At 36.5% G+C, this 12150-nt stretch overlaps 1 pseudogene; it reads left to right on the top strand.

Annotated features, from left to right (window-relative positions):
• Nucleotides 1–8126: 8126 nt before the first annotated feature.
• Nucleotides 8127–9064, top strand: LOC101704102 (S-formylglutathione hydrolase pseudogene; annotated as a pseudogene).
• The last annotated feature ends 3086 nt before the right edge of the window (nucleotides 9065–12150 follow it).

A 12150-nucleotide genomic window follows, 5' to 3' on the forward strand; every position in this document is an offset into this window, starting at 1 on the left:
TTGGTGGGGGGACAGCTGGACCCAAGCCATAACACAGCATGAAACACTGGGAAGAGTATGTGGCTACTAATTGTGAACCCAATCTCATCTCCATGTTTTTTCGAACAGTTCTACAGCCTTCCTGGACCTCAAACTTCAAATTTTTAAAATAAAGAGCTGAGCCTTCAGTTATAAAAGACATATATATATATATTCACATATGTTGATCTTTCCTGAACCCCATGAAAATAACTGTAAGAGATGTTTTTAATAAAGAAAATGAAAGCTGAAAATGAAAAATGGCAATAAAATTTGGAAGCTGGAAAGCAGCTGGATTTCTCTGTCCAAGAATGCTAGATCACAAAAGTCAGTGAAGAAAACTGAGAAATAATCATGTTTGCACCACTGAATCCCCACAAGTCCAAGCATTAGTAGGACTTGGCACCTTTGGAAGTAAGGGAAATGAGGCTGAAAAATAGAATGAAAGGAAAATCTCTTGAAAAAGTTTGACTCCAAATTTCCTCCTACTCCCCCATTGAGCAGGACATCTGTTCTGACGTACTCAGGAAAAAAACTAGAAGGCCATTCATTGGAGAGGATTAAACTGTGATTCTAGATTTGGGGCATAAAACAAAATTGATGGAAAGGGTTCCACTGGAAAATAATATAAAAGCTTATAACCTTCATATTGAGAACCCAGGAAGGGAACTAGAAGTCTGTACCCTCTGAACCTGAGCAGCACAAGAAACAAGAACTGATGGTAAGTTCTGAACTGAAGTCTTATTCTCAAAAGATATAGCCCAGGAGTTATACCTACAACAAGCATGCTGTCTCCATTCCCAAAGCTCTAAGACAGCCTAATAGTGCTCCATTCTTAAATGTGAATGAAAGTTCAAGAATTCTCAGGCATTTGAGGAAAGCACTGAATATAACAGACCAAAGCAAATAGAAAAAAAAAACGAGCTAATTTGACGTTGAATGTACACTGTTAGTGAGGCGCTGTTCTAAGCACTTTCTATGGATTTACTCGTTTGAATATCATGACCATCAATTAAGGAATACAATTATTATCCCTATTTAAAAAATGAAGAAACTGAGGTATAGAGACATTAAGTAACTTGCCCAAAGTTACACAGTTAGTAAACAAGGAAGCTGTTGTTCCAACTAGGGAATCTGTCTTGCGTCAATGCTTTTAACCACTCAAGCTAAAAAATAATGAAAAATAAATTAAATAAAACATATTTACAACTGGAGCAATTCAGTGAAAAGAGAACTTCAAAATAATAATAATATCTTTTGAAAGATGAAAGAAGAAATTGTATATAAGAAACAAGAAAAATGCTATGAAAATGGAATAGTTGATCAACCAAGAGTCTTAGCAATTACAAATATGGAAACCTAAGTGAAAAACAACACACTGGAAGTCTTCCAGAAAGCAGAGCAAGTCCTAGTTCTGTGGCTGGTCTCCCAGCTTCCAAACTTGGCCCATTCTCTACACTCCCCGACTATGCCATGGGTTGAGTGTTTAACTTTAAACACTAATTTACAGCCAAGTCAATTTTTGATCAAAATGCTCTAGCCCACTCCTCTCACATTTAGGGGAAAAAATTCATATTGTTTACTAGGGTCTGTGAGGTCCTTGGTAATCTGGTGTATGCCCTCCTCTTAAACACCTTTCCTCCTTACTCCAGCCAAACTAGCATCTTGTGATCAAGTAATCTCATCAAGTTACTCCTGCCTCAGGGGCTTTGCTCTTGAAAGTTCCACTACATGTAAGGGTCTCCCAGGTCTATGCAGGAATAACTTTGTCACCGCCTGAGGCCCGAGGAGAACACCCAAAGAGAAGATGGAGACTTCAACTTGCCCTTACTCACAAAGTAGGTTGTAGTTCACTTTTCTGTCACAGGAAAGCATTTGAGAGGTATCAGTGAGAAGCACAGGCAGATATACTGATTGTGTTAAAGAAGTACACAAAGATGCCTCTTTAATAAATGGTCCTGGGAAACTGACTACCTACGTGCAGAAGATTGAGCCTAGACCCATGTGTCTCACCATGTACTAAATCAAAGTCAAATTGGATCAAAGATCTAAATGTTAAAACAGAAACACTTAATCTGCTGGAAGATAAAATTAAGACATAGGTGTAGGCAAAGATTTTCTGAACACAATCCTAGTGGTACATGAAATAGTACCAAGAATAAATAAATGAGATGATATTAAATTAAAAAGATTTGGCACAGCAAAGGAAACAATCAACAGAGTAAAAAGAAAAACCTACAGAATGCAAAAAAAAAAAATTCCCAGCTATTCCTTGGACAGAGGATCAATATTTAGAATATACAAAAACTAAAAAAAAATGATCTCTACAAAATAAAAGCCCCAATCAAAAAATTGGGCAACTGAAATAAGTAAACATTTCTCAGAAGAAGAAATACAAATGGTCAATAAGTACATGAAAAAATGTTCAACATTGCTAGACATTAGAGAAATGCAAATGAAAACAACACTGAGATTCCATTTTACTCCAGAAAGAAAGGCTATCATCAAGAAATCAAATAATAGGGCCAGGAATTTAGCTCAGTGGTTTTGCCGCCTGCTGTGCAAGCGCAAGGATCCAAGTTCAATCCCCGGTACCAAAAAATAAAAAAAAGAAATCAAATAATAAAAATGCAGCAAGGGTATAGGGAGAAAGGAACCCTTCTATATTGTTGATGGGAATGTAAACTAGTGCAACCAATATGGAAATCAGTATGGAGATGCCTCAGAAAACTAAAGCTAGAAATTTCATTCAACTCAGCTATTCACCTTCAAAGTATCTTCCCAAAAGAGTTAACGATATTGTATTACAGAGATGCATACATACCCATGTTTATAGCAGCACAATTCCTAATAGCTTAACCTTGGAAAAAGAAAATGCAGTTTGAATACATAATGGAATACTATTCTGCTATAAAAAGAATGAGTCAAAAAATAAGAACTAAGATACATCATGTAAAGGTACAAGATCCCAAAGATGAACGTAACTGTATTTTATACCTAAAATGTACCAATAAACTTAATGAAAAAAAAAAAAGAATGAGTCATTTTTAGGAAAATAAATGCACTTTGAAACTAATATTAAATGAAATAAACCAGACACACAAGCTTAAATATTTTATGGTTATCTTATATGAGAAATCAAAAATATAAAAAAGGGCAAAATGAAAGACAGATAATTAGAAGTATGGAGATCCTTTTCAAATGGAAAGGGGATCAAGAGATTGGGAGGGTATGGAGGGAAAGGTGATGAGATGTGTTTGTACGTGTACCAACTCCCCACAATGAATGTAATCATTGTGTAATACAAATATGTTCTAATATAAAAAGTGATAAATAACAAGTACACACTCTGAGAAAATAGAGTATGAGCACTCAAGAGAGAGGAGTATTATGGTCTGAGAGATATTTGTGCGTTCTTGGGAGTATTCTCAAGACAGATAATCTAGGTTGTACATTCCTAGTGTCTACCAGGTTACCATTAGTAGGCTAGGTTAGATGCATGTGTGTGAAGTTTAGAGATAGGTTATCCAATTAATAATGCTATTTCTTTGAGGGTAAAATTTGTGAATCTATAATATCAGAAGAAAAGAGGCAAAGCACAGGCCCAATTTTTAGTGTTAACGGTAGGTTTTAAGAATCTTAGGAGTTTTGGAGTGAGCTTTCTAAAAGAGAAAATAAAGCAGTTGTAGCCTTGGATTACTTTGTGTCCTGAAGCTGCAGTTTTATATCTTCTATACTACCTCAGTTTCTTCATCTTAATCTCCACAATGCCAAGATGCCCATGACCTCTCAATTTAAACCACCTCTAATTCCTTCCCACCTCATTCCTTGAATTGTCACTCCCTGGCCCTTTACCCTACTGTCCTTTCTTCATAACACTTACCACTATCTGAAGTTATATGTTTATGCATATGTTCTTCTTTGTTTTTGTTTGATTGACAGATGTGGACTCTAAGCTCTATGAAGACTGGAACTTTCTATTACTCATTGCTGAATCCAAAAACTTACACAGCCCTAATACATAGTAAGCATTAAGTAGATATATGTCAAAAAATAATGAATGGGTAGTGTTGAATGGTAAAAAAATAAAAACAGTAATAACAACTGCAATGAATGCTTTTACAGAATTCCTACATTTTCAATCTGCATAATAATAAAATTTGGGCTCATCAAAAGAAGTTGATTTCATCTTTGTTATGCCCATGAGCCCTGGAGGGGGTAGCTGCAAATATAATATCTGGGCTGAACAGTATGCTCTGACCTTTCTTTCTGAGCCCCAGAGAGACATCCCTTCTGCCGGGTCCTCAAGCACAGAAGAGAAGCCACACAACACTTGAATTAGCTAAGCATGTAAACAAGCCAAGTGGGCCTCTGCTCTGTATCGGCATAAATATAATGCTCCCACTGGGCAACCCAACTGGAGAAACATTCTCAGTTCCAAATGAGCTAACTTCTCCAGGAAAGTGATTTAAGTGATTTAAGCCCTGACCAAGGGCTTAAAGAGAATTCTTTGGAGGAAGAAAAAAATCAGCAATGCTGATCTGTCCTTTGATAGCTGTGTGGATTTCTCTCCATTCCAAGCTCTAAGGATCAGAAGTGGATGAGTTTTCTTTAAAGTATGAAGAAAGTTTTCTGAGAAGACCATTTATACTGTAGACTCTTACAGAATATCTCCATTATAATGGAGGATGTAGAGAAAACAAGGAGAAACCCAATGGTAGTTAAAATGTCTCATCTTACCACACAAAATCACCTCATCCCAGAATGCTTTGTCCCCCAAGGAAAGACTTGACAGGTGTCTTCAGTATGACAGTGCAGAGTTGGCAACTGGGACCCAGCTGCAATCCAACAGTGGAGGGAGGCCAGAGTACAGGGCCTGGATTTGAGAAGCAGCAAAACCTAAGCTCTAATGCCAGAGGCAGATCTAAAGCAGGGAAAGAAACCTGAATTTTCCAGCTTGGACCCTGAGGCAGCAGTCCTAAGGAGAGTTTGGGGTTACCTGATAGTTCTGGATGTCAGAAGTCCAATCTTATTGGATGAAAGTGAAGGTGTTGCCGCAGCTGCTTCCCTCGAATGACTCTGAAAGGAGAAATCATTTTCCTTGGCTGTTTCAGGTTCTGGTGACCTGGGTTTGTGCCTTCAAAATGTATCACTCAATCCCTGCTTCCATAGTCACATCATCACCTTCTCTCTGTAGTCAAACCTAGCTCTGTCTTCCACTGTCAAGGATACTGCTGAAAACATTTAGAATTCACTCTGTAATCTTCCCATCTCAAAATCTCATGATCCTTAACTTAATCACATCTGCAAAGGCCTTTTTGCTGTGTGAGACAGCACTTACAAGCTCTAGGTACAAGGAATAGGATATCCTAGAGCCATTATTCATCCCATCACAATATATAAAGTAAAATATATTTCACATGTGTTTAGGTATCAGGGGTGATAAAAATATGGTGAAATTAAAAGAAATTTATTACAGTAAAAGACACATTGCCATCAATCACCCCCAAAATACTCCTCCTCACTTCAAACACACCTAATCCATTGTTCTTGCCACTTTCTGAAACAGTTCTGGAAGTCCTCTTTCTAAAATGGCTTTAGTTATACTAAGTGGCTACCTCTAGGTCCTGAATCAATTAAAAACATTTACCTTTCATGGTCATTTTTACTTTGGGGAAGAGTCAGAAGTTGCACAGCACCACATCTGATGAATAAGGTAGATGAGAACAGACTATAATGTTTCTATTTAACAGAAATTGCCATAAACATTTTTAGTCAATCCAAGACATCAAGGTAGCCATGACAGTACAACTAAAGACATTCAGGAAAGAGGAATTCCAGAAGTGCTTCAGAAAATGGCAGCAACAACAATAACAACAATGGGATAAGTGTGTTCAAAATGAAGGGGAGTATTTTGTGAGAAACTAGTGGCAATATGTCTTTACTGTAATCATCTTTAAATTTTTATTTAAACAGCCACAGTATCTGTTGATTACACTTCATATGTGCCCAGTCATTGATTGGTCATGAAGAACTCACTGTTACATAACTGCTGATTCTTCAGACCAAAATAAATTTTATTTTCTTAATGTGATTTATTATATCTTCAGTAACACCTTATCCTTACAGCCAGGAGGGATGCCCTCCCTTCATCACAGATATATTCCAAATGTTGACAGTGAATAATTCCTGAAAACTGCCATTTTCAGAACCTTTAGTCTTTTTTATCTTGGTGTATTCTCTCAAATGAAAGACTCTAAAATTCACATGTCTGTTCTCATTCAAGGATTCTACATTCAAGGATTTTTGTGTATGTCAAGATGAAGATGTCCCATATTTTTACAATGTTACTCAAAAATAGAATATACTCATTGAGTTGTTTACTATGTGTTGCTGTTCATATTGTTCTTCTTAGAAATTCATGAAGCTTTCCAAAACAAAAAAATCAGGGAGCTATAGGAATACATTTAATACCTCCTCATACTGAAAATTGTTCTAACCCAGAGTTCCTGAAAGCCTGTTCCCAACAAACAAATCTATGACTTTTAGCACTGGTATAAATATTTTAGAGAGCTTAGCTTTGAAACAGAATCATAGGTACCCACTTCTCTACTATCCAGAGCCTCACAAACTCCCACCTTGGTTGAGGTCTTTTCTAATTATCAGTAAGATGACAGACAACTCCACTGGATCCATCTGCTTCACCTGCTGCCTTTTAGTCTTAGAGACAAGGATAAAAACCTGGAAAAATTGTGCACTTAAATTGAATTTTCACTATGACAGTGTCCTAATCTTTGAAGACTCCTCTGTAAAGGAAGGCCAGATAGAGAGATTCTATATTAGTGTTATTCAGACACGTGCCAACCATTGACCTTGTCTTTTATTTTTTTCCTTAAATTCTTTTATTGGTACATTTTATGTAAACAATACATTTACATTTATTATTGGGTGTTTGTACCTGTACATGACGTATCTTAGTTCTTATTTTTTTCCCCATTACCTATGTGCCCTTCACCCCCTCCACCCTTCCTTATTTACATAGACTTTGTTTCCATTTTTTTTCTTTTCTCATAATTTTTCCTTTCTCTCCTTTTCTTTCCCCTTCCCCTCCCACAACCCCTACCCTTTGGACCTTTTCTTCCTATTTCAAATTATCAATTATTCATTTTAATCATTTTAATTCTTATTTACACTTTCAGTTTCTCACACTAGAGAAACTATTCGGTATTTACACATGTATGTCCTATTTATTTCACTTTTGAGTATGGCTTCAATATGCATCCATTTAGCTATAAATGTCTCTAGATTCTTGTTCTTTATGGCTGAGTAGTACTCCATTTTATTAAAAAACCCACATCTTCTTTACCCAGTTTCCAGTTGATGGGCACTTGGGCTGTTTTCAAGCTTTAGCTATCACAAACTGTGCTGCTATGAACATGGGTGCACATATATTGCTGTGGTATGATTCTTTTAATTCTTTTGGAAAGATCCCCAGCAAGAGAATAGCTGGGTCAAATGGGACCTCTAGTCCTAGTTCTTTGATCTGTCTCCATACTGATTTCCACAGTGGTTGCACCAGTCTGCACTCCCACCCACAATGGAGAAGGGTTCCTTTCTCCCCACATCCCCGTCAGCATTTGCTATTGGTTGATTTCTTGATAGCAGCCATTCTTTCTGGAGTGAGTTGGAATCTCAGTGCTGTTTTCATCTGCATCTCTCGAATAACCAGTGATGGTGAACATTTTTGGACCTATATATATTTGCTGCTTTTAGTTCTTTGTCTGAGAAATGTCTGTTCATTTCACATACCCATTTTTGAATTGGTTTTTTTTAATTTGGGGGTTCTGATTTTTCTCAGTTCTTTATATATTCTAGATAGTAGTCCTTTGTCTAAGGTTCAGCTGCTAAAAATTTTTTCCCATATTGTAGGTTGTCTGTTAATTCTGTTGGTGGTTTCTCTTGAAGTGCAGAAGCTTTTTAGTAAGATGAGATTCCAGTTGTTGATTCTTTGTGCTAGTTCCCATGCTACTGAGATTTTGTTCATAAAGTCTTTTCCTATCCCGGGCCATATTGAGGTCCGGCCCATTCCTTGAGCATCTCTGGTGCATGCTGCTGCAACCCCAGCACCCAGAGGTCATCTGCCCTTTGATACAGACAAGCAAATAGCAATTGAACAGGAGAAGAATGGCACTGAAGCAAATTTCCAGGAATAAGTGCTTTGGAGAATTGCAGAAAATTTTTGAACATGAGAGTGTGGAGCTGAAATGTAAAATGAAATTTGCTGTCTACTTACCACCAAAGGCAGAAACTGGAAAGTTCCCTGCCCTGTATTGGCTTTCTGGTTTAACTTGCACCGAGCAAAATTTTATATCAAACTCTTGTTACCATCAAGCTGCCTCAGAACACGACCTTGTCATTGCTCCAGATACCAGCCCTCGTGAATGCCTTATTAAAGGAGAAGATGATAGCTGGGACTTCGGCACTGGAGGGGATTTTATGTGAATGCCACTGAAGATCCTTGGAAAACTAAATACAGAATGTATTCTTATGTAACACAGGAGCTTCCCCAACTCATAAATGCCAATTTCCCAGTGGACCCCCAAAGGATGTCTATTTTTGACCGCTCCATGGGAGGCCATGGAGGGCTGATTTGTGCTTTGAAAAACCCTGGAAAATACAAACCTGTGTCAGCACTTCTTCCAATTTGCAACCCAGTGCTGTGTCCTTGGGGCAAAAAAGCCTTTACTGGATATTTGGGAACAGATGAAAGTAAATGGAAGACTTACGATGCAACCCATCTTGTGAAGTCTTATCCAGGTTCTCAGCTGGACATACTGATTGATCAAGGAAAAGATGACCAGTTCCTTTCAGATGGACAGCTACTCCCAGATAACTTCATCGCTGCCTATACAGAAAAGAAAATCCCTGTTGTTTTTAGATTACAAGAGGGTTATGATCATAGTTACTACTTCATTGCTACTTTTATTATTGATCACATCAGGCATCATGCAAAATACCTGAATGCATGAAAAACTCCAGATGAAAGAATCTCTTCAAGATTATAAAAGTTATAATAAAAAACTGCTGAGAAGGAAAGATTGTTAAATATGGATTGCATAATGCTTAAAAAAGCTTCCTTCTACGGTTGAATCACCTTCCGAATGAATACATAAAACCTGCTTCTGATTTTAAAAGTTCTTTTTACCAGTGTTCACAGTATTGTTTAATATTTCACAGCTTTTTGCTGTTGTTTGGAAGTCTCTGTTATATTAATCTCAGATCACAGAATATGAGTATAATCCTGTTGAAATCATAAAATATTAACTCCAGAACAGAGGATTTACAGACTTTGACCCAGACTCCCTCCTCTTTCCAGACTTTCAGCATCTGAAGTCGTGGACTGTGGACTTGATTTCTAGGAAGCATTTAATTACAGGTTGTCAGGTATAGACCAAGGAAGTAAGCCCAGAAAGTGAAAAGAATACCTCACTGTTATATCTGTGGGTCAGCTAAGACTAAAAAACAAGTTTCTGAACTCCAGTCCAGTGATTTTTTTTCTTATTGTTTGAGCTGAATAAATCTGTGAGCACTAGGTTCTGGGATAAGTCTTGAATACAGTAATTCCCTGGACTTACGAACAAGTTCCATTCCGAGAGAACATTCATACATCGAATCTATTCGTAAGTCCTACAGAGTGAGTGGATCTTATATAACTTTGACACAAATACACAGTGTAAAGCATAAAAAAAACCTAACAGAAAAATGCTGTAAATAAACTTTACTTTTACAGTTACCTTAAAATGGTAAGGTAGACAGGGGAGCACTAAACTAAGAATGTTCCTAATGCAAGGTCAGTTCATCTGTGAAAATTTGCAACTCGGATATTTGTAAGTCAGGGACTTACTGAAATAAGATTCAGTCTGAAATGGATCCAGGAAAGGTAAATTTTATTTTACTGTAAATAAGTATTTTCCCTCAATCATATGCAGAAATCTGGTGAGCTCACCAATAAAAGTAACTTTTTTCTTTTTGGTAAATACTAAATTATGTTCTTTTAAAAACATAATAGAAAATCTTTTTGAAACATAGGTTTGCTTTGGTAGCATAGTTTTTTTCTGTTAAAGAGTACAAAGGTTACTCATTTTAAACATTTAGTAAGAAATCATACTAAATGGTCAAAGAAGACATTAAATTGTTAGTTATAAAACTAGTACTGTTCTCATATAAATATAGTTAGTACAAAAATTAGTGCAATTTAAATATCAGTAATCAAGATTGAGTCCAGGGAGCTACACACAAAATAATTTTAGTCTTGTGTCTTCTAAAAGAGATCAAAATTCATAATTATTTTGCCTTTTTATGAATAAATTTTTTAAAAATACACAAAAAAGTCTTTTCCTATGCCAATGTCTTCAAGAGTTCTACCTAACTTATCTTCCAGCAAGTTTAGTGTTTCTTTCTTAATATTTAGACCTTTAATCCACTTTGATCTTAGTTCAGTGCATGGTGATAGGTATGGATCTAGTTTTAATCTTTGGCAGGTTGAAATACAGTTTTTCCAACACCATTTATTAAATAGGCTATCTTTCCTCCAACGAGGGTGGTTGGCTCCTTTGTCAAAGATGAGGTGGCTGAGTATGTCTGGAGTTGTTTCTGCATCTTCTAATCTATTCTACTGATCCTCAGGTGTTTCTTTGCCAGTACCATGCTGTTATTATCACAATTTCACCTTGGGGATTGTGATACCCTCAGCCATGTCTCTGTTGCCTAGAATTGCTTTTGCTACTCTAGGTCTCTTCTGGTTCCAAATAAATTTTTTGGATTGTTTTCTCTAGTTCTGTGAATTATATTGTTGGAATTTCAGTCAGCATTGCATTAAATCTATATAGTAGTTTTGGAAATACTATATTGGTTCTTCCTACCCAGGAACAAGGGATGTCTTTCCATTTTCTTATATCCCCCTTGATCTCCTTTTGTAGAGTGCTGTAGTTTTCAGTGTAGAGGTCTTTTGCTTCCTTTGTTAGATTGATTCCTAGATATTTCATTTTTTTTGGATGCTATTGTAAAAGGAATTGTTTCCCTAATTTCTCTCTCAGTGAGTCTCCTATTTGTGTATAAGAAGGCTATTGCTTTTTGAGTGTTGACCTTATAACCAGCTACTCTACTGAATCTGTCAATTAAGTGTAGAAGTCTTTTGGCAGAGTTTTTTGGGTCTTCTATGTAAAGTATCATATCATCAGCAAATAATGACAGTTTCACTTCTTCCTCTCCTATCTTTATTCCTTTTACTTCTTTCTCTTGTCTAATTGCTGTGGCTAATATTTCCAAAACTATATTGAACAGGAGTGGTGATAGTGAGCATCCTTGTCTTGTTCCTGATTTTAGCATGAAAGTTTTCAGTTTTTGACCATTTAGTATGATGTTGGCTGTTTGTTTTTCATAGATAGCCTTAATCAGGTTGAGATAAAGACCTTCTATTCCAATTTTTTGTAGTGTTTTTATCATGAATGGGTGTTGGATTTTGTCAAATGCCTTTTCTGCATCTAGAGATGATCATATGGTTTTTGTCCTTGACTCTGTTAATATAGTGTATTACATTTATTGATTTATGAATGTTGAACCATCCTTGCATCCCTGGGATAAATCCAACTTGGTCAAGGTGCATGATCTTCTTGATGACCCTCTGTATTCTGTTTGCCAGTATCTTGTTGAGGATTTTTGCATCTATGTTCATTAGGGAGATTGGCCTGTAGCTCTCTTTTTGGGTTGGGTCTTTCCCTGGTTTTGGAATCAAAGTAACACTTGCTTCCAGGAATGAATTTGGAACCCTTGCTTCCCTTTCAATTTCCTTGATGAGTTTAAAGAGTAATGGTGATAGTTCTTCTTTAAATATCTTGTAGAATTCAATAGTGAAGCCATCAGGACCTGGGCTTTTCTTTGTTGGTAAATTTTTTATTACATTTTCAATTTCACTCATTGCAATGAGGTGTTTAGAATTTCTATATCTTGTTTATTTAACTTTGGCAATTCGTATGTATCTAGGAATCTGTCCATTTCTTCTGTGTTTTCCATTTTATTAGAGTACAGATTCTTGAAGTAGGTATTAATGATCCTCTGGATTTCTGCTGGGTC

Source organism: Heterocephalus glaber, unplaced genomic scaffold, assembly GCF_053883595.1.
Source record: "Heterocephalus glaber isolate CG9 unplaced genomic scaffold, H.glaber_assembly_v1.0 deba00001457, whole genome shotgun sequence".
In the NCBI taxonomy this organism is placed as follows: Eukaryota; Metazoa; Chordata; class Mammalia; order Rodentia; family Bathyergidae; genus Heterocephalus; species Heterocephalus glaber.